The sequence below is a fragment of the Ursus arctos genome, unplaced genomic scaffold (assembly GCF_023065955.2).
Source record: "Ursus arctos isolate Adak ecotype North America unplaced genomic scaffold, UrsArc2.0 scaffold_25, whole genome shotgun sequence".
Lineage (NCBI taxonomy): Eukaryota > Metazoa > Chordata > Mammalia > Carnivora > Ursidae > Ursus > Ursus arctos.
Genome location: NW_026622930.1, coordinates 19,322,871 through 19,347,218, shown reverse-complemented (window position 1 = coordinate 19,347,218; position 24,348 = coordinate 19,322,871). Strand labels below are relative to the sequence as shown.

The 24,348-nt window shown below is 36.4% G+C and overlaps 1 long non-coding RNA gene across 1 annotated transcript in view; it reads left to right on the top strand.

The window, feature by feature from the left end:
• Window positions 1–368: 368 nt before the first annotated feature.
• LOC123002157 (uncharacterized) overlaps window positions 369–24,348 on the top strand; it is a 289,432-nt gene continuing 265,452 nt past the window's right edge. The window contains exon 1 of the long non-coding RNA XR_006411740.3: window positions 369–487. This is a non-coding gene — a long non-coding RNA (uncharacterized LOC123002157). The remainder of the gene's footprint in view (window positions 488–24,348) is intronic.

Here is a 24,348-nt window from a genome sequence, read left to right as displayed (position 1 = left end):
GAGGTACTTCCCAGTTTGCCTGAAACAATCCCAGTTCAAGTCTGTTGTCCAGTTTCCAGTCCAGGTTGGCATTTATGCCTGATTTTTTCATTTTAAAATGGGAGTCAAAGGTGACTCAAACCACTTTCTTCCAGAAGACGATCGAGAGCGGGACTCAGTGAGAGGCCTCACCGTGCTGGCTTTTTCCCCTTGAGGCGGCACTTACTCTCTTTTGGTTGTTTATCCACTTTATTCCACAATCGCCCGCGTAGCTCGTTCTGAGATGCACCATAGAGAGGCCTCAGTCATGCTAGAGCGTCGGGTCGCGCCCAGGTGACGTCAAATAGGCGCCATTCGCTGAAAGCTTCCCCCCCCCCCCCAACCCCCAACCCGGCTCGGTTCTCCCTTTCAAGACCTGGCGGAGCAGGAGGCGTCTTTGTAGGAGTCGACAAATGTTTGGATTGGGGGAGGAGCATGCACGTTGGAATCGGTGTTAGAATCTTAGTTGGTGAGCTGAATTGTGTTATTAATAATAGTTGCCTTTAAGTAAGCCAGGATGAGTTCACTGGACCTCCAGTTGCCACTTTCCATCTAGCACAATGAGATGCATGTGCAGGAAACAAAGTTCCTACTTTAACATACGATAAAATATGAAAGATGAACAGAGATGACTCCTATCTCTTTCTCTGGACCCTTTCCAGTCACATGTATGTACACATGTATAAATGTACCTTCAGCTTCTCTTTCAGGGACAAAATACAGGACACTTGATTAAACCAAGTGCTTTGAAAACAAGTGGCCAGTGACCTTGGTGCTGCGTTCCTCGTCGCTAGACACTTGGTTTAGCAACCAGCTTTGCCTTAGACTGTGTGCTCTGCAACTTTAGCTGCAAGCCGAACATTGATTTCCTTAGTGATGTTAACAGGAATCGGGAAATTAGAGGATAGCTTTGCATTAAATATATTTGGAATATAGAGGTTGAACAATTGTGCCGTAGTTTGTGTAGAGAATAGTCGAATGTACTTGTTAACTGGTTTTGTCATTATAAGATGTAAAAATACAAATATATGTATTATTGCTCAGTAGCATATTTTTAAATTCACTAAATCCTTTCAACAAGCAATGATTTTTTTAAAGGCACGTCTTTAATAAAAGGATATGTATTTTATTTCATTTCTCAAAAAAAAGTTTATGTAAATGTGTAAATTCCATAAAATGTCTGTTGACATTTACTATCCACCATAGAGGATGTAGTGAAATAACTGACCACGTAAAAATGAAGACCTCAGCAGCTACGTTTAAAAAAAAAAAACAAAAACAAAAAAACCTGGCAGATTTGGGGCACCTAGTGGTGTAGTCGTTGAAGCCTCCCGCTTTTGGTTTTGTCTGAGGTCATGATCTCTGGAACTTGAGATCAGGGCACTCAAGCTCCGTGCTCAGCAGGGAGTCAGGCTTCTTTTTTTTTAAGAGTGTTTTTTTTTTTTTTAAGATTTTTTATTTATGTATTTGACAGATATAGAGACAGCCAGCGAGAGAGGGAACACAAGCAGGGGGAGTGGGAGAGGAAGAAGCAGGCTCATAGCAGAGGAGCCTGATGTGGGGCTCGATCCCAAACACCGGGATCATGCCCTGAGCCGAAGGCAGACGCTTAACCGCTGTGCCACCCAGGCGCCCCAGGGAGTCAGGCTTCTGTCTCTCCCCCTCTGCCCCTTCCTCATCCAGCGCTCTTTCTCTAAATAAAGAGTCAGATTTAATTTCTGTCACTACAGAGGGCTCATTAAAAAAAAAAAAAATCGTTATGTTAAACATGGTCTTTCGTCTAGATCAAATAATTTTTCTCAATTAATTTCTCTTTTTTTCAGTTTTCTTGTGCAGTTATAGCTGTTAAAGTGTTGGCTTCATTAGGGAAAGAATATAAAAACAGTAAATTATGCCAGTTTTATATCATTAACATCAGATACAACAAAGAGAAAATCAGTGCTATTAATGCCAAGAATGGATAGATTTTTTATTCAATTCATTAAATCAAAACTATTGAGTTGTCATACTGTTAAAGATAAAACACCTGATACTAGCATTCTGTTACAAATGGAGTTGAAAAGCTTAACGTTGAAGGCATATTTAATTGCTTCTTAATTAATAGTACAAATATAAATTTGATAAACTATATATTTTTACTAAGTTAATAAACCTACATAATTGACATTAATTTGGATTTAGTTATGGTAAAGACATACTTCATAATTTAGTCCAAGCAAGTCACAGCACCCTATACCCTAAAGAGAAGTTGCCGTTGTCAAAGTTTACATAGATAGATAGTGATAGATAATAAATTAATGACTCTTATTGTGATTAAAGTAATGTGGAATACAAAATTCACTTAAACACGACAATCCAGTTTTTCTCTCTTTGCCATGCCTCATCGACCAGAATATAGAAATGTCTTAGCTTTTGATAACTACTTTTAAAAATCAAATAAAGTGCCCTTTAGTGATACTGAATATTTTCTGAAATGGGGTTACTCAATTATAATATATTGTTCAAGATAAGTTGGAATTTTTTTTCTCATTTACTTTTTTATTGATGTATAATTACTCAGTGATCATCATAATAAATGTACTCTTAATTCCCTTTATTTCACCCAGCACCCCCACCCCTCCCCTCTTCACAACCACCAGTTTGTTTTCTGTATTTAGAAATGCTTCTTTTTTTGTCTCTTTGTTCATTTATTTCTTCAGTTACACATGAGTGAAATTGTATGGTGTTTCTCTTTCTCTGACTTAGTTCAATTGGCATTGTACCCCTTACCTCCACCCCATTTTTGCAAGTGGCAATAACATTCTTTTTTATAGCTGCATATTCCATAGTGTGTGTGTGTGTGTGTATGTGTGTACACCACATGTTATTTATCCATTCATCTGTGGATGGACACTTGGGTTGCTTCTGTATCTTGGCTATTGTAAATGATCCTACAGTAAACATAAGGGTGCAGATGTCTTTCAGATTAGTGTTTTCATTTTTGTTGGGTAAGTACCTAGTAGTGGAGTTACTGGATCATATGGTAATTCTATTTTTAATTTTTTGAGGAACCTCTCTACTGTTTTCTACAGTGGCTGCACCTGTTTGCATTCTGACCAACTGCATGAGGGTTCCTTTTTTTCCCGCATCCTCTACCACACTTATTATTTCTTGTGTTTTGATTTTAGGCATTCTGACAGGTATGAGGTGATATCTCATAGATTTATTTGCATTTCCCTGATGATTACTGATGTTGAGCATCTTTTCATGTGTCTGTTGGTCATCTGTATGTTTTCTTGGGAAAAAGTGTCTATTCATGTCCTCTGCACATTTTCTAATTGGATTTTTTTTTCTGGCGTGTGTGTGTGTGTGTGTGTGCATTGAGTTATATAGGTTCTTTATATGTTTTGGATATTTATCTGCTTATCACATGTATCATTTGCAAATAACTTCTCCCATTCAATAGGTTGCTTTTTTGTTTTGTTGATTGTTTCCTTTGCTGTTCAAAAGCTTTTTATTTGATGTAGTTCCGATAGTTTAATTTTGCTTTTGTTTCTTTGCCTGAGGAGACATACCTAGAAAAATGTTTCTGTGGCCGATGTCAAAGAAATTACTGCCCATGTTTTCTTCTAGGAGTTTTATGGTTTCTGGTCTCACATTTAAGTCTTTAATCCATTTTAGGTTTATTTTTGTGTATGGTATAAGCAACTGGTCTGGTTTCATTCTTTTCCAGGTAGCTGTCTAGTTTTCCCAGCACCATTTGTTAAAGAGACTAGTGGTTGTTTTTTTTTCTCCCATTGTATATTCTTGCCTCCTCTGTCGTAGATTAATTGACCATATATGTGTAAATTTATTTCTGGGCTCTTTATTCTGTTCCAGTAATCTCTGTGTTAGTTTTTGTGTCAGTACTATACTGTTTTGATTACTCCAGCTTTATAGTATATCTTGAAATCTGGGATTGCTACCCCAGCTTTGTTCTTTCTCAAGATTACTTTGGCTATTCAGGGTCTTTTGTGGTTCCATACAAATTTTGGTATAATTTGTTCTAGATCTGTGAAAAATATTGTTGGTGTTTTGATAAGGGTGGCATTAAAATCTATAGATTGCTTTGAATAGTATGGACGTTTTAACAATGTTGGTTCTTATAGTCCATGAACATGGAATATCCTGCCATTTGTGTCATCTTCAATTTCTTTCATACAAGTTTTTAGTTTTTGGAGTACAGGTCTTTTCACCTCTTTGGTTATGTTTATTTCTAGTTTTTTAAATTTATTTTTGGTGTAATTGTAAATGGGATTGATTTCTTTTTTTTTAAAGATTTTTATTTATTTATGGAAAAGAGAGCATGAGAGTGTGAGCAAGAGAGTGAGAGAGGACATGAGCCTTGGGGGGTAGGGGGACAGAGGAAGAAGCCCACTCCCGCTGAGCAGGGAGCCAGATGTGGGGCTTGATCCCAGGCCCCAAGATCATGACCTGTGCCAAAGGCAGATGCTTAACTGACTGAGCCACCCAGGCACCCTTAGGATTCTTTTCTTATTCTCTTTATGCTACTTAATTACTAGTGTATAGAAATGTGACAGATTTCTGTGTATTAATTTTGTATATTGTGATTTTACTGAATTTATTTATTCTAGTATTTTTTTGGTGGAGTCTTTAGGATTTTTATATATAGTATCATGTCCGCAAATAGTGAAAGTTTTACTTTTAACCTTACCAATTTGAATGCCTTTTATTTCTTTTTATTGTTTGATTGCTCTAGCTAGGATTTCCAGTACAATTTGAATAGAAGTGGTGAGGGTGGACATCTTTGTCTTGTTTCTGATCTTAGAGGAAGATCTCTCAGTTTTTGTTCGAGATATTGTTCAAGATAAGCTGCAAATTTTTAATCAAAATAACCAGATAATGGAGTGTAGAAGCTTCAGGTTTTTAAGCTTTTAGTAAATGCAATTCTTGAGGGAAAAAAAGCATACAGACATTAAGTAAGTCATTGAGGTATCCCTATGAAGCAAATAAGTAGCTACAAAATTAAACTAAGAACATTTATGGTATATAAGATTTAATATTGAAGTTCTATGAATATTCTGTGGACTATCTTAACCTAAAGACAAAACTTTAAGTTTGAGCTCTTTTTATTAATTGGATAAGTTTATTTTTCATCTAAAGGCCTATAGCTTTGAGACTTCTAAAATTCATGAAATACATTTTTTTAAAGCATAATTAGAAGCAACTGGTATAAAAATTTCTGGAAATAAAGCAGTATCTGTAAACATATTTGAGTGAAATACTAACACATATTAATATGATAGATGAAAAAAGGCAGCTGTGAAAATATTTTGAGTGAAATAGCCACACATGTCAATATAAATACTGGTAAAATTTAGAATATTCTTCATTCACCATAATATTATCTGAATTTACTAGTTATCCTAGAACCTGAAAGATCATTTTCTCAATTCAAAAATATTAAGTAGGACAGGCTATAGGAAATCATCAATTGAATATTTTTAAATTACACATTTATTATCCATAAGGCAAACTTTGAAAGGAATTACAGGCAATTTTATGATAAAGAATAAAAATAAGACTGTATTGAAAAAAACAGATTTTTCATAAAAATACAGATAGAGTTAAGAAACTGTTCAAATTACTTTAGTATGTTATAAAGTAACCATTTTGTTTGCTATCTTTTTAGTGTTTGGAAATAAATACAGACATTTTTGAAAATTTTTACTTTCTTGTACTCAGATACATTTTAACTTTTAGAAATAATTCTTGAAAATACATTTGAATAGAACTGGATTTTGTAATGTAATTGATACATAAACAATAGAATACAATATAAAAACATTAGTAATATAAGAAAACTGATTTATCATCAATAAATCATATTTGAAAATTTATTTTTAATATCCCCATTTCACTGTATGGTTTGTCTAAATTTGAATTATGGTTTATGGAAGTCTTGCCATATAAACCTCATTGTCAGAATAATTAAGAATATTAACCAAATAAACAGCACTTAAAAGGATAAAATCTAATTATTCTCATCCCCTGAATTCTTTTTAGTCCATTTTATCTTTATTGTAAATATTTTTTTGGTACATCCTTAGAGGATTCAGGATAATCCTGCCTCCAAGTGTTCTGGGTTGCCAGTAGCTCAATTTTGGGGGCCAGGTTAATAGGTCAATGTTCTTGCTAAATATATACACAGACAATATATTGTTACCACTCATTCAGTGTTCACATACAAATAACATGTTAGTCTTTTCTTAAGTGTCAGGTTTTTTTTTTTTTTTTTTTTTTGAGATTTTATTTATTTATGTGACAGACAGCCAGCGAGAGAGGGAACACAAGCAGGGGGAGTGGGAGAGGAAGAAGCAGGCTCCCAGCGGAGGAGCCCGATGTGGGACTCGATCCCGGAACGCCGGGATCACGCCCTGAGACAAGGCAGAAGCCTAATGACTGCGCTACCCAGGCGCCCCTAAGTGTCAATTGTTAATGCTTTCTAACTCTACTAAATTAAATATGCACATTTCATTCCCAGTTCAGGATTTTATTCATGATACCTTCAAAGTGGTGAATAGATCCTGAACCTGCCTATTAGGAACAAGGAGAAGAATTCAGTAGTAAAACTGGAAAAACAAACAAACAAACAAACAAACAAAAAACCACAACATGAACCATATTCTTGCCGTTCGAATTAACCCATTTACTTTTTCATGTGCCTGTTAGAAACAGTCTCTTTCTTCCCTTCTCCCTCCTTCTTTCCCTTTCTTCCTTCCTTTTCTTTCTCTGTCTGTCTTTCTATAGGCTTTATTTTTAAAAGCAATATTTGGTTCACAGCAAAATTGCAGAGAAGGTACAGCGATTTCCCTTATACTTCTGGCATCAGTGCATGCACAGCCTCCCCCACTGTCAGCATCCCCCACCAGAGTGGCAACTTTTAGTTTGTGCTTTAAAATACGTTTAGCCTAACTGTGTATTAAAAGGAAAACTATTATACTTTTTCCACCTTTCCATTAACATCTAAACTGACTTTCTTCCCACTCTGCCTTAGAATTTAACTAGCAAGTTGTCTTCAGCAAAAGGTTTGGTGAGCAAGGCTTATTCTAGCTGCCTTTGTTGGCAGAGTACTTACACTGCCAAAGGCATCTCAGCCTCTGCTAACTATTGATTTTAATGGATTTTGTTGGCCATTCCCAGTCCATCTGTCTGCAATAAGGCAAAGATCTCTTCAGCCCCTGTAGGAATTTCAGAGCTATGAAAACTCAGAAAATGCCACCTGGGAGATTATTTTACCTCCCTTTTTGGCAAAGATTAAAGTGTTCTTCTGGGATTGATTTGTGTTCTTCCAAGCTTTTGAATAGCTACTTTTCTCACAACTCTTTAAAAAAAAAATTCCTTTCCAGTGAAATACCTCCTCTTATGAACCCAAAGATGCTGGGATAATAATAATCAAAAACATGGACTAATGATCATCTAAGAAGTATTATATATACTAGGGCAGTATTCACCCTAAAAAAAAACACTGAGACAGCATCTTTGGATCTCTTCTTTACTTGCTCTGAGGTGTCTCCCATTTTAACCCTGTATTTATTTAACTATCTTTCAGTAAATACACAGTTCTTGTTTTCCTTCTATGTATCATTTCACTAGGCACTAAAAGAGAACAGAGGGATGTTAATTCTATAGATTCTTGTGGTAAAGTCTTGTCTTGTTCCTCGGTCCCTAACCAAGGTTGTAATTCCACAGTGTTTCTGCCATTAACTCCTGGAAGAGAGAGGAGATATTTCATTCTGAATTACCATGGAAACTTCCAAAAGTCTTTAGGCAGATTGTCCCAGAGCAGGGACAATGGCAGCCTGCATGTTTAGGAACAGGTGTAAATAGTTTTCAATTCTTCTACAGAGACCAAGACTCTAAAAACAACTCCAGGCTGTCTCTCACATCTTTAATTCTTTACCCCCCCTCGCTCCATGGGAGCAAAGTTGACTCATGGCTCCAGAGCTGCAAGCCCTCAGTTTCTGGAAAACTTGTGGATTTGAGTTTAAGGAAAACAAATGTCAAGGTGCCATAGCCACAGTGATTTATATCTCTATTCATTATCGTTAATATTTTTCTTCCCTATCATAAATGCCTAGGAACTGCCACATGAAATCTAAGGAATGTTATTGCTCAAACAACAAAGGGAATAGAGCAAGTTAATGTGTTTTATCATTTTACAGGAGGCAAACTAAAGTGAGTAAGTACCATGCATCATAAAAAGAATCATATTTTTTAAAAGCCAAATAGAGAGGTACTAATAAAAGTGAAGGCTTTCTTATTTCACTCAATTGCCTGCAGAGGAAGAAGCGGAGGAGGCATTGAAGCTGAGGGGCTTGGCACTCCAAGCTGAGGATCGTGCACAGATGTCTAGGTACTGCATTTCAGCCTTCCCTTCTAAGGTCAAGAGAGAAATACGCCTATATGGGACAGCTGAGACCTTCCTAAAGGTTTGGAGGATTATGTCAGTGTATCAGAGGATAAGGGAAGGAGGTTCTTGGGGCCAGATATCTTCACTGTCAAAGGTCTATTGCTCCTGCTGGCAGAGCCTGTCCCCAGCCTGATAATATTGCAGCTCACTATACCAAAGCAGCCACTGTCTGTGACTGTTGCCGTTAGAAACACTTCCACAGTCCAGACAGGGATTTTCTTGCTGCTAATCAGTGAAGGAGTAATTAGGCATGCATAGTTAACTGACAGTGGCTGTGGAGAAGACACTGGCTTCCTTCTGAAGGGAATTTCCAGTTGCACTAATATTATGACACACACGAGGTGCTCTGCCCTCCATATGGAATGAGGCAAAGACCGTCAGACTCATCTGATTTAGGACTGTGAACCTGGATTCCTGTGGGGAGATTGCAAAAGCACAAGGTCAGGACTCCTAGTTTGAAGTAATTCAGTGCTCCTTTTTCTTCAGCTGCAGATTTCCCTAGGAATCCTCTTTAATGTTATGGCATCCATGGGATTGTGCTCATAAAAGAAAAAGACATAGATGTTTCTTTTAATGCCCTAAATACAGAGTTGACCAGTCAGCTTATTATATTCTGTATATTTTAAAACATGATATGGATATGTTTTTAGAAAAGAAATTCCATAGCGGGTCACTGTTTTATGTTCATGATTTTCATGGTAGAATTGTCTGATTAAATAGTGAAATAAATTCATGCTCGTTGCTGATGTACAACTCAGCAGGATCTAACGGAAAGAAGCTAAGAACAGGAAATATGCATGAAGTGGGAAGATGTGGAATGCCATATCTGCAGTGAAACTAAGGGAGTTCATTTGGATCTCATATTGAAAAGGTTTTCTTTTATCTTTTCCTAAAGGAGTACAATATAACATATTTTTCACCAAAAATAAAAGGTAGAATCAGGTATTGAATGGGGCTATGCATGTGCTTGTGTGTTAGTGGATGGCATTGAGAATAAAAGGGTAGATATGTAAACAAAAATTTTAGTAATTCTTCATTAGAAAAAAGCTGATAAATTTTGGAAGAAAAAATGGGATATTCTTTGAGTAAATGAATTCAATTTCCGGCTTAAAAAACGTAGCTTCAAATTTGGCCAGCAGAAGGTACACTGCACAAAGGGCTGAAATACAAAGTAGCCTGGTACAGTGCACCCATAAATCAGTTTGGGTAGTATGTTGAATTATGTTCTTAATCATGGAAGGATACTTTTGCTTGGAACTATTCTTTCTCATATTTCTAGTAGTCTTTCTTATTTATGGGCATGTTGGAATGTGGCCAAAGCTTTTCCCCTAGGTAAAATGACAACATCTTAATTAGGAATGTTTGGTCTGTGGCATGGGTTGCCAGAGAGCGGTCCCATTGTTCTAATGCACAGACATCCATCATCAGCCTGTTCGCAATGCCTGTAGCCTAGTGGTAGAAACACAGGGCTGAAAGACATCTGAATCATTTTTTGGATTCTAGCACTGTCTAGGTATATAAAAAAAGGCAAATCATGTTCTCTCTTGGAGCTCAGCTACATCATCTTTCAAGTGGCTATCCCAATTCCTAGTAGAATTGTTGTGAAAATTAAATAAATTTAAATCGGAAGAATCACTTCCCCCCAAAAAAGGTATAGGATTGAAAAAAAATGTAAGATAATGTTGACATTATTCTTCTTTGGAGCGAGGTATTAAAATTCTCAGATGAGCAAAATAGGTGCTGTATTACAACTTTAGCTGTTAATTTCTTAGCAATATAATAGAAAATCTGTTTTGTAGGATAGGGGAGGGCTTCAGTCTACTCATCTCAGAAGCTGCAGAGAATGCATATTAACTGCTCAAGAAATATTTCTGAATGCAAAGGAGAAGAGTTCACAGCAAAAGAAAAACACGCAAAAAAGCTAACTAGAAATCTATACTCTAAGGAACTACAAAATACCCACCCCCAGGTGCATGGGGGTGACTGTCTGAAGATGACGTTATAGCTTTAAAGAAAATGAAGTAGGATCTGGGAAAAATCTCAATACAGTATTTCAAACATCCCTAGTATAAAGAAACTGGTAATTATTTCTCAGTTGTTACATATCTTCTAATCTAAGCATTTGGGCTGTGGAGGAAACAAAATATCTGTGTGTCTCATGTCGATGGTGGGAAGAGCGTATATTGTTGGAGGTGGGGAGAATTCACAGTTCGGGGCAAATGTGAGAAAGTGCTGATCTGTGTCATATTTTAGTGATTTCAGAAATAAGGAAATATTTTGGTATTGTGGAGATTGGCAGTTGTCAAACTTTATTCAAAAGTATTTTAATCTTTAAGTCTCCCACCTTTGTCTTATCTTTACAATGCAAAGCAAGTGCTTTCAAGAAAGACCTTGGCAAATATGAAGACCTGCTCTGTTGCCACTAGGTAAGAATGTTGAATACTGAAAGAGCTGTCAAATCATGCCCTGAGTCACAATAAAAAAATGATGTAAAGATCAAAAACATTAAGATATGTTTTAGGTTAAGAAGACCAACTCCATATTAGCAGTGTTGTCAAATCTGGTTCTATTTACGGGGATGGCAATAGCTAATGAAATGCAAATGCTGTTTTAAACCTAAAACATTTGAAAGATTAAAAAAGAAAAGTAAAAGAAGGTTGCCACTTATATTCTTCACCAATATCTGTTGCTCATTGTTTTTAAAGGTTAAGTGACTGGCCACCCTTACCATTCTCTGAGAATCTTTTTTTTCCCCTTTGATAGCCTGTGTTCTTCATTTTTTAAAATACTTGTTATTTTGAAATAGATTAAGGCTTAAAAGAAGTTACACATATAATACAGAGAGTTTCTGTGTATGGTTCACTCAGTTTTCCCCAATGATAAAAATCTTACATAAACATAATACATTGTCAAAACCAGGAAATTGACACTGGTACAATTATATTAACTCAAATACAGACCTTATTCAGATTTCACTAGTTTTTACATGCACTCTTTTTTTTCTCTGCCTTCTGGGAATCTGAGTTACCTAAATCTCTAACTGGTTATCAATAATAAATATTATGTGATACAGAAACAAATCATTGACCAGCAGTGACATTTAAAATGAGCAATGCTAAACCGTAAGTCCCATCTGTTTTCACTTACTTCACAAGGTTCCTGTCCTTAGCCTACTTAATCATTCCAACTCCCTTCCCTCTTCAGACCTCCCTCCCGACACCAGGATTCAGATAGCAACTGCCTAAAACAAGGTTTGACATTTTTGAGTGTTTTATCTTTGATAAACTCAAGGGGGTCATTTCTATAAATTCTACAGATGCTTCCTGACATTAATACTGACAAATTAAAGAAATGAACACAATTTGTAAATCTAAGAGCTTGTCAAGGATAACAGATATTTGTTTGTTTCTACCTGGTGAACACCTGGGTTCAACTTGGTAAGAAACAATGAGCACCATTGTTTGGAATAGAAAAACAAGTCTAAAGGAGACTCTCCTGTTGCTGAATTGGGTACCAAGTCAGTACTCTGGCACACTTGAGGATGACATACTGTTAAGTGTGTCATATTTAAAAAGTAGAGAGATCATGGCCATTTGTGACCATTAAGTACATCATATGTGTTCTTGTGGTTGAATTAAGTATCATTGCAATTCAGAATTAATAATCAGCAGGATTAAAAAAGATTTCCATAAAGAAAAAACAGGCAGAGAGGCCAGTGGATAGATGAGAAAATCATTACTATTATGCACAAATGGAAGAGAAATAGACCTAGTTAACTAAAATTATGTGAGCTAGATGGATAGTTTATTAAATGAAAGATGGCCATTTCTCTAAAATTCTTAAATGGGAAAGCATGAGACCAGGGCCACTTTTTATAAGCTATCAGCTAGGTGAATTAAAAGAGAAAAAGTGGGATGTCCGTAAGACAAATACCTAAATGTTTTTTTAAACTCCTAGAACACTTAAGTACCTTCTTGGGAGACATATAATTTCCTTTAACTATTGCCTGTGTATCCAACTAATAGAGGAAAATTAAAAGATTGTAATAAATCTCTCTACTTCTGCAGCCCTGTGTCTCCCAAGTTCTCAGGTTCAGACCAGACTAGTTAATAGCATCTATTTTCACTTCATTCACTTTGCCATAAATGAAGGCAAATGCTGTTGGGCTCTGGCAAGTCTGAGCGGGTAATGGCTGCTGGGGAGGGGCAATGTGAAGTTAGTGGGCCCAAAGGTTGGATTTATGATTAAGGGACACTTAAGTTGTTTTGAAAGCATACACTGGCAGGAGCCTCCAAGTAACAAAAGAGAATGAATAGCTTTGTAGAGAGATTTTTGCCTATGTTATAGTTTTGTTTATTTATTTATTTAAAAATTTTTTAAAAATAGTTTTCCTGATGAACTTTCATGAAAACATTCATGTCAACTCCAGGCATTAAGAACATTGAAGTAGAAGAATAATTGGGTATTTTAATAGTGAAAGGAAATTTATGGAGCACTGTTACCCAACTGGGCCTCTCTGTCCTTTGTGGAAACTTTGGGGTCTACAAGTGCAGAAGATTACGGCTTCCATCTCCTCACACTTGCTATCACAGAAATTTATCCAAGTTTTATTGGACTGTAGATATAAGGTGGTGACTTTTTGGAATCAAGAGGTCTTGCATTTCAGCCTGTCAAATTCAGTTGTCAAATGGAAGGTTTTGTTGAATATCTGAAATCTGAAGATCTTCTACAGGCAATCAGTATTTCCGGATAAGCTAGTTATGGCCATGATAACCTATAGATTTGTGCTTGTCGAAATTAATGTATTTAGGTTCCTTTTATGAGTATTCATTATTTTCAATAATTAAGTGATAATAGCTGCTATGTAATACAAAAAAAATTAGATGCCAATAATAAAGACAATCCTTTATATGCCAGAATTTGCAGTCTGGCTTTAGATAGGCAGGAAAACATACAAGTACCATTCAGAATTAGGTACATTAATGATACAGAATGCCTTGGGCATAGGTAGGCAGGTTGCAGAACCCTAGAGGGAGGGAAAGGGATGTAGGGGCTTCCCAATTCTAATATTTAATATTTGTTGCATGCAGCATGTAAAATGAAACCCACCGTTGAAGCTTTGATCATATTTATCTCTCTTATCTCTTCTCTGATCCCAGAGTAATTGTTGTCTGTGTCTCTCAAGGAGCATTTGCATTATGTTATCTTTTCCTGTGTATTCTGTCATCCCTATTACATGACGAGCCCTTTGAAGGCAGAGACCTGTTTCCCCAGGCCTCAACAGCTGTGAGGTCACACTGGCAACAAATTTCACAGTGCCCCACTTGTGTAGTAGCAGAGAACTTGCTGTGTAACTCAAATTCTCAAGTAGTGATTTCTGAGTGTCCTTCGAGGTTTTCTGATAAGAGCTCAACATGCCGTTCTCACTGGCTCTGCCTCCTGCTGTACGTGCTCTGCAGCATTGCCCCACCACTTCTGGTCTCTGCCTGCCAGTGACACATATGTGCCGAGGGTGCCATCTCTTAACATTGCCCACCCCATAGGGATGGATTCTGTTCTCAGGTCTCCCTTTGCTCCTTGAGTACTGATGCTGCTCTGGTTGTGGTTCTCAGGTCTTTGAGTCTCAAGTGAAACAGCGCCACATCTTTAACCCCACCCACTATTTTCATGTGGTTAATTCTTAAGGAAAGGCCTGGAGACTTACACCATGCTTCTTTTTTTTTTTTTTCAAGATTTTATTTATTTATTTATTTGACAGAGACAGCCAGCGAGAGAGGGAACACAAGCAGGGGGAGGGGGAGAGGAATAAGCAGGCTCCCAGCGGAGGAGCCCGATGTGGGGCTCGATCCCGGAACGCTGGGATCACGCCCTGAGCCGAAGGCAGACGCTTAACGACTGAGCCACCAAGGTGCCCTGATGCACCATGCTTTCTTCACACGCACCACACTTTCTTCTTCATTCCCTATTTCACCAAATCAAAACCACCGCTGAATCTAGTAGTTTTCCTCCTTCCTATAAATCAGTTCATGCAAATTGACACCTTGGGCCACTAGCTGCACTGCTTTATTAGGGGCGCTCCTTAGGCTTAGCCTGGATGCCCGCTACTTTAACGTCACTGCTCATGATCATCTATGTATAACCTACACTCAGTCAAGAGACGTGTTTACTGATTGATTCATAACCACATCCAATATGAAATAGCACCAGCTAATAACATGCAGTTGGAAAAAAACCCACTTTTTCTTATACTTGGAAACCAAAGCAAATATATGTGAGTAAATGGCATAAAGAAAAACAATGGGACCCACTGTGCCGCAAGACTAACAATATGGCAGTAACATGTGCCTGCCAAACTGCCATCTCCACAAATCTTTCATTTCATCTCTGGATTTACTGTCACACTTCGACTGGGAGTACAGTTATGACTGAATTGAGATTCTTTTATATTCATTCCTCATGCTACAGCATAATAAATATTTATATTGCCAAAGTTTTCTTGATGCATATATTATTAGAAATCACAGATTTGTCTCATAGTTGGCTATATGGAATCAAAAGAAGTAACATTCTTTAAAGTACAGAGTACCTGAAGGAGGTTCACGGAAAATCCATATGAATATATTAAGTATTAACGCGCGCGCGCGCGCACACACACACACACACACACACACACACACACACACACGGTGGCTCAGTCTCTGGTGCTTTACAAATGAAATTAGCTCCATGGCCTGCTTTATTTAGGTTCTATCTCAAAGTTTCCCTAAAATAGCTTATTCTCCATTAAAAAGTTTTCATTAGTTATTGATAGTGATTGAAATGAAAAGCTGACTATTGGCCTCCATTTACTGACGGGCTTGGCATTTGTACATGAGTGTGTTGAATATAACGTCATGGTATAAGGATAAGGATAATGCTTAATGCCAAATAATGTGTGAGAGTTCTTATACGATATCCATGCAAGTAGACAATTATTACTGGAGAGTGTGACAGATTAAATAACTCTTTTCTTCTCATGGTGTTGACAGTTTAAAAAGGACACAAGGAGCACATAAGAGTTCTCAAGGCCTAGGCTCAAAATTTAGCATTGATTTCTACCTCATTCCATGGGCCAATGAAAGTTTAAGTAGTCAAGCCCAGAATCAAGTGAAGAAGAAATACACGTTGTCCATGATGATGCCTTGGCAAATATAAGGAAGAAGGGAAGAACGGGGAATTGAGACTAATACATCAGTCAGTCCCATAATGTCATGTCATGTTTCTGTTTCACGTTTGCTTTTCTGATGAACAAGCATGGTTAGAGAACTCTGTGCTTTCTTCAAAGTCATACTTAAAAAGTGAGGGAAGAAGTCTGACTGTTGTACCATATTACCCTGTGAAGCTCCTAATATGTGTTATGAGGGGAAAATTAGAATCCCCACAATTTGGGGAAATGATGCTTTGATATCAGTATTGTTTTGAATTGAAAATAGTTTTGAATTGCTGCTTTGATTGCTTTTCAACCATAAATAACTATTGATTTACCTTAATCATAATTTATTTGTTGTGTGCTTACTGTTAGTAAACTTATTTGCAGCAATAGTATGTGAGACTTTTAAAGACTCTATTATAAGGTCCGGAGATGTTGTGCTTCAAATAATGTTCACTTATAATTGTGTTTTTATTGTAATTTTGCATAGTTCACATACATACCCACCAGAAGATAAGGTGCAAAGTGGCAATTTTCATAATAGAGTAACGTTTCCTTTGGAAAGTGGGAGTTGATTGATTAGAACGGAGTGCTGTAGAATTGTCTGTGTAGCCTAACGGGATGTGGTTTGAGAGCCATTTTTCTAGATCAAAGTACATGATATGATTAGGGTTAAATTAGAAAAGGCTGTACAAAAAGCCCAATATCTAAAATTGCCTTCCGTTTTCTCAAAAAAGTGGCCCTAATTTGACCTCTCTTGTCTCACGTACAATAGGCAGCATTCCTGGTTACATATTTAATATTCCAGTAACCAGACAATGTGTAGCAGAGGGGGTGTTATTTATGTACTTCCTAAATGATTAGTGAAAATCCAGTCATTTGGTCAATTGTACAGATGCTTCTAAATATATAGATGTTTGGTTGAAGTTTTCACTTTTGATCCAGATGTTTTGGTACTAATTAGTTGTAGTTGTTGTTATGAATCTGATTTTTCTAAGTGCTATAGTATGTATACTAAGGAAATCACTTGTTTTCTTTCTTTTCATTCCCTTCCTCGAAGTTAGGAAAATGGTGAGAGGAAACCACAAAGATTTAGAAGGATAAAGTGAGATTTATAAAGTTTCTTGACAAAGGCAAAGAATAATGCTAACAGTGTAGAATAGCTTGGGTATTTATTTACTTTTACATTTTATTACTAGATACTACATAGTATCATTTGAAGTGACTGGGTAAAGAATTATTTTAAGTTTCACCTTTAATTCAAGTTTTTTAAAATTTCTGTGGACTCTTAAAGCTGTAAGCGTAAGATTTGCTATGTTGAAGTCTGAAGGCATTAAATCATGTATTAGAATAGGTGAGTACTGTACAAAAGCCTGTATTTTGGAGTCTGGGAGAAAAGGTTCAAATACCAGATTAAGACTTGTATAATGTGGCAAGTCACTTAGTTTTGGTAAAACTTAGCTTTCTCACAAATGATATGGGAAAAAAATGCCTGCTTTGTAAGAAGGTTATAAAGATTAATGGTTGTGTATGAATTATGATTTTTATTAAATTTGTTTCATAAATAGCTTAAAATTGATTAATATTACTTTCTTAACTTAGGAAATGACTAGATGTTACATAGGAAGTCACCATTTTAGTTCCATTAATAGAATGAATGAATTCTTGTATTAGAATGACTACTCAGTGTTTGCCCCCTCCATGGCTTTCAGATCTCACTCTTATAGTGATCAGTCCAGAAAATGTCATGAAAATGGCAGCTGGATTATACTGAAGAGAAAGAAAAAGATAATGAGAGAAGGGAATGAAGTCAGGTATATAAGTAATTATAGCCGTGATTGGAAGGAGAAATTTTGAGGTTATCCACAGTAAAATCAATGGACTGTGGTGACTATTCTCTTTTCATTCCCAGAAAAGCATAGGCTAATTGTCAGTCCTTTGGGAATGGTGGTTCACCAATATTGAGAGGGTTAATTTTTTTCACAGATGTGCTTAATTATTAGTAAAGACAAATTTATAACTGGAGGGGGTGTAAGCAAAAAGCTAACATAGGACTCTGTTCTTTTTATAACAGAAATATCTTAATTCCTTTATGTGAAAAAAAGAAAAGATGAATTGATGTTAGTTTTCAACCTTTTTATGTGTTCAGGGTGGAAAGTGCTGTGCAGTGGATTAAGAGGGACTAGTTGTGGTTGTATTGGTGTTTTTGAATTTTGTTTTCTGCAATTTTACATATGCTAAAATTAAAAGTAAGTATAATTCTGTTATTTTAAAAGGGTGCCGAGATACTGTAGTCATGGATACCAGATCATTGTAATTGATGAAATGGATTTGAATCAACTGGCAGACTAACTTTAGTAATGAGTTAATGAAGTTAATCAAGCTTGGACACGCGCTCTGTATTCTTAATAATATATATCTAATTATATACACACACTCATATGCATATGTATAAGTACATCCACAAATACGGACAAAGACATTTATGGAATAGACATATATTTATAATATGTGTTTGTTTTCCTTTAATAATTTATTCCTTCAGCTGGTGAGATGGGACTTTACTCCGCATTTCTACAGTATGATTCTTGTTTCATTTATCTATTACTGTGTGACAACACACTCCAAAACTTGTTGGTTTAAGCAACAGCCCTTTTATTTGTTCATGATTCTCAGTCTAAGCTAGGCTTCTGCTTTATCTTGCAGTGGGTCCCTCATGTGGATGCATTTTTCAGGTCACATGATGCTTTCTTTCCAGGTCTCCAGGACTTTGTCTACATAGCCTCTTCTTTTGGTTCTTTTTGTGGTCTTTCCATCAAAATAGCATGACTTCTTACATGGAGGTGGAGTGGTAGTCAGGGTTCCCAAGGGCACACAAAACAAGGAAGCTGTGAGATCTTCTTAAGTTCTAGGCTAGGAGCTGACTAGTGTCATTTATAACACAATTTCTTGGTCAAAAGAAGTTGCAGGACTAGCCTAGATTCAAGGAGGAGGGCATTACATGAGACTGTGCTTATTGAGATCATAAATAGTGGAAGGCATGATTCACTGGAATCTAGTAGTGTTCCCTCTGTACCGTAATGATTTGCATTCCTCCCACATGTAAAATACATTCACCCCCTACCCTGGACCTTTAAACATCTCATCCCATCAGTGCTTCAAGTCAGGCCTGAGGTTCTGGATCTCATCATCTAAATTATGTCCTAGTAATAAGACTTCTTGGTAAAATTCCATTACTTTGAGAAAATACTAGAACTAAAAAAACATGTTTTCTTTTCCAAATCCACCAAACATTAATGGTTAGGCAGGGAAACAAGGAATGCAATAGATATTCCCACACAAATGTTTGTGTGAGAGCAGGGTGGGGCCAACTGGAGACAAAGTACTCAGTAATTCACAGGAATTTTGAGATCCAGTCAAGCATTTAGCACCAACCTCACCTTCTGCCCTGGGGTGGGAGATGTAAATTGGTTGGGGCTCGTTTCTGTTCCACATCACCTTAGAATGGTTCTTCCTGTTGCTTCATTTTGTAATCTGTAATTAACTTTCCATAACAAAAGGTCAATGTTTTCATCTGGGCAATTTTCTCAAGTCTGCTTCCTCATGTTAGAAGTTTTGGAATTCAGAGGCTCATTTGCATTTTGTACTGTCTTTGTCCCTTTTAGACCAAATTTATAATTTCTTTTAAAATGTTGAGGACCCTTTAAAATTTAAATTACAAGTACTCTTTTTCACAAATCTCTGTAAGATAGACCCAACTTCCTAGAGCCAGGAAGCCATGAAACAATTTACTACTCAGCATCTCCAGAGGTTCTTTCTTCTGGGGGACAGTGTGTACAAGCCATGTCTTTAAAATCATTTAGAAGCCCCCTTTTTTTGTCTGAGAGGGTTTGAGAAGCACTGCCTTAAGACCTTTTGAAATCTTTAGAAAGAAACTTAACCGGCTTGTCATTGACTTGATTTTATTCCTAAGTTCATATTTGATTTTTGTCCCGGATTTGATTTTTGCCTTCAGGCCATTTCTATTTTGAGAACCTGTTGCTAAATGAAGATGCTATGAATGCAAAGTTTTTATTTTTCAACCCAGAACATTCAGATTGGAAATGTTACCTGTAGATTCTGTTAGAAAATGAAAAGTTCCTTCTTTTTGTAGCCTCTCATGCGTAGCAAAAATAAGCCAATAAGCACTTGCAGCATTCTCCATGGAAATGTCCTTAGCAAAATTCTTAAGCTTATTAGGAACATTGGCTAATTATCGTAGGTGACAGTTTCTTTAATTATCCTGTCAGTAAATAATTTGAATCCCTTTCCTCAGTCTGAAGTGAGGTTTCCTTACTGCTTTCCCAGCCTCCCATAGTACTCTTCTCAGAGTCCTTTGGTCCTCTTCTTACTGGCTGCTCCTAAAGTCAGTGCCACAGTTTCCAGTTTTGTTTTAGCAATCCCCTCTTGCCAGGTGCCAGATTTTACTTTAGTTGTATATGGGTACATATCAAACCACCCCCAAGTCAGTGGATTAAAATAACATCATTCTGTTTACTCACAGTTCTTCAGTCTGGCTGGACCCAGCTAGGCAGTTCCCATGTTCTTGTCAGCAGACATTTTTGTAGCTGCATTTAGCATTCAGGTCTCCTGGGGTGTTGGCCTTAGCTAGAATACTAGGATAGCTAAGACTGTCCCTGTCTCCTCCCCTCCCCTGTTTCTCCTCCTTCTCCCCCCTTTCTCTCTGGGTGTGTACAGTTTCAGGAACTATTTCTCCATGTGGTCTCTCTCCATTTGGTCTCTTCTTTGTGGGTGGCCATAGTTCATACATGGAAACTCAGACTCAGCACCTAAGAACACCCAGATGAAAGCTTCCGGGCATTCTTTCGGTTTAGTATTGGAACTGGCACAACATTACCTCTGCTACATTATCCATACTGAAAACAAGTCCAAGGACCAGTCCATGTTTAGGAGGAATGTGAACCCCATGAGGCAAGCTTCACTGTGGTCCACCCGTATAAGAGAATGTCATATATCTAAAGCAAAAATAGTTTTTTTCCGCCTAAGTTGGAGTCATTCTTCTAAAATCCTCTTGCTAGATTTGATGTTTTCTTAGCCACAGAGAAATCTACTGTTTGATGGCTTCCAATTATCCTATCAAGGAACTTGAGGTGTTTAGACCACCCATAGTCCCAACAAGAGAAGAGTCATGTGAGATGCCTTTTTATTGTCAACACAGAGTCATTGGAGTCTAATTGACATAACAGTGACAGCTCCTTGGTGTGTGTGTGTGTGTGTGTGTGTGTGTGTGTGTAATAACCAAGAGCAAGAAAGATTAATTATCCTTTTAAGATTTAGATAGCTGAGGACAACAGCTGCTCTAACATCTTTCTGAATAAATATTGGTTATTTCACCTGTATGTCTGTGTGTGGGTGGAGGTAGGTTGTAGTTAATATTGATTGGAAGATACAGGAGCAGAGCAGAAATGGAAAGAGAAAGAGGGATCCAAGAAGCCCATAGTTAAAAGAACCTGAAAACACAGTCCTTGGACGACCCTTATCTATACAAATGTGCTACTTTAGAGACACTAAACCACTTGTGCAGTTTTGTTTTAAGTAATATTCAGCTTTAAGGATGATGGAGATGGAAATGATGGAAACAATTTGAAAATATCAACTATTTCTTCTCCCAAGTGATCTGACTTGTAGCCTATTTTTGTAAATAAAGTTTTATTAGAATAAAGCCACACTCATTCATTTTCGTATTTTCTATGGCTGCTTTCATGCTACAATGCCAGAGTTTAGTAGTTTCAATACAACCATATAGCCCACAAAGCTGAAAATATTTATTATCTGGCCCTTTACAGAAAAATTTTGCTCACTCCGAATCTAGGCAAACTCCTGAAAAATAAAAAGGTCACCTGTGAAAATGTTACTTCTTGATCCATTTTCATAGAGCTCAAATGACTAAGATGCAGCTCCATTTCTATAGGGTCTTGTTATCTAATTAGATTGTAAATGATACACTGATCCAGGAAAGCACACCTGTTTGGCATTTAGTCTTTAATTGAATAAAACAAATAGAAAAAGATTTTCATAAATAGTCTCAGTGATAGAATGTCCCAATTCATAATCTCATTTAGAAATCTTGAAAGAAGATTATATTTTAGGGGCATGTTCTTAAAATAGCTAATATTCAGTTACATTGGCAAATAAATAGAATTAATGGAAAATCTGCTTCAAAACCTAATTTGTTCTATATTTTTCACCTTTATACTGATAACTCACTTCCCAGTTAATAATCATTTAAAATATCCAAAACACATATGCAAATATCATAGACATCAGAATAAGTACAAGAACAATTGTCATCATCTTGCTAGATTAAAAAAAAAATCACTGATGTTTTCAAAATCTCCAATATAAAAATAACAGCCAAAAATTAAGTAATTGCATTTTGAGTAGAATCGTCAATACAGGCAATAAATAAATTACCATTATTTAGCATTTGGCAAATAGACTTCTATCAGCCAAAATGAGTATTTTTCATAAAACCTTCTTTAAAAAAAAAATCTGAAGTAGTGACAATTAACACTTCTTGTGAAATTGCAATGTGCTAAGCACTGTGCAAGAAGGATATATTAATTTTACAGATGAGATTTATGAATCATAAAAATTAGACAAAAGCCAGAGAATACTGCTAGATATGCTATGAATCCAGTGTCTGTACTGTTTCTGTTTTGCTATCTCTGAGATTATGTGAAGGAAGGAATGAAGATACGTTTCCACAAAGAATTATCTATGTCATGAAGAATTTACAGGACTTGTATTAGAATGTAGATTCTTAGAGGGAAAGAACCTCAGTGTGTTTATTTTGCTTTCTTACCATTTATTTCATTATACCTCCTGCAAATAGGATGGTTGATGTTTTCGGAGATGAAAAAGTACCTTTGGTTTTATTTCAAGTATTGCTGCACAACATTTCAAGAATTCACATAAGCAATGATGCATATTTTCAAAACATTTATTTTTTGTATTCCAGAGATACGAAGACGTTGTTGCGAAAACATATTAAGTTATTAACCTATTGGACTTACTTTATAGGCATTGTGTAAGAGTCATAGTTCAAATGTCTTGCTCCTTGATCCTCATTAACTTAGGTGAGAATTTCTACCTGTGGTTACTGTCAGCTCCCTTGGATTTCTGGACGTTTTTTCTGTGCTAACTTCAGGTTTATAACACCTCTTTGAAATAATTTTTCCTTTCATATATTGAGTCAGAAATTATACAAGAGCTGAAGAATGGTCAGTATATTAATTGGAATAAAGTCTGACAATTCCTAGGCCAAATCTAGGGAGTTGTCTATAACCTTGTACTTTCTCATCCCACATTCCAAAAGGCTTCTCTTACCACTTGGTCTAAAAGACATTGATAGATGCAAATTCTGATTGTTTCAACTACCTGTTCCCAAAGCCCATGCCTCCATCTACCTCTGCACTTTCCAGTCAACTTCAACACATGTTCCTTTGTCAAAATCCATAGTCCTTTATCCCAATCCTTTGGTTGTACATTCCTCTAAATAAAATTCCTATCTCCAGATGGAGCAGGTAATTGAGTCTACAGCGGAGACTACTAAGTGTACATTAAAACTATTTACTTTTTTGGACACACAGCTAGATTACATTTCCCAGAATCCCTGTGGATAGGGGTGGTCCTATGTAGTTTCAACTAATGTAAAGTGAGTAGAAGGAAAGTATGCCAGTTCCCAGGCTTGGCTCATAAAATCACCTCCCTGTATGATTGCTTTTTTTTCTTCATATGCTAATTAGTTGTCAGCTCCTTGGGAAACCTAGGTATGTGATGAGGATAGCAGAATTTATGTCAGCTTAGGACACTGAATGACTACAACTGCCTGGTACAGGAACACACTATGCTCTTGCATGCATTTTTGGTGAGTAAGGAATAAACTGTGTGTTAAATATGGCGGTTTGTTATTCTGAGGTTAGAATAAAGCATTAATTTACTCAGTCTTAAAATAGATTCTGCCAAATTAAGATTTTTTCCTTTTAATACCAGCTTAGGGAGATATTAATTGGCAAGCACTAATTGCTAAATTAATCAGATGTACACATGAATAAATAATGCATACTATCCTTATTTATGTTGCTTCTCAACCGGCTTATTATTGACATATATAAATACAAAATTTACAGAGGTAAATAATATTTAGTATTTCTAACTTTATAAATACAGTGTTTTTACAATATGTAGACAAGTATAATTAAGTAAGTATATGTTATATTGTGAATATGTATATAAATGACAAATGTATTATTCTTTTAACTACTATATTAAACTTCTATGCCAGGCACTACGCAAAGTCCTAGAAACACAACAGAATGCCACCAGAAAATTATGCCTTTGTGGCCCTTACATTTTGGGATTGATAATTTCCATGGATTTCTTTATATTTCTTTATATTTGTATAATGTAAGCATGTTTCCTCAACATTGTATGGTTTGCATGCATTTGAATTTTATATATACATGTATCAGTCACGTCTTTTTTCAACTTGCTCTTCTTTCCCCAATGTTATGTTTGTAAGACTAATGCCTGTCAGTACATGTAACAAAACTGTCAAGTTACTGATTTTTTAAATATGTTTTTTTGGGGGAAGGGGTTATATAGCTAGACTCTATTTGCTAGCCTT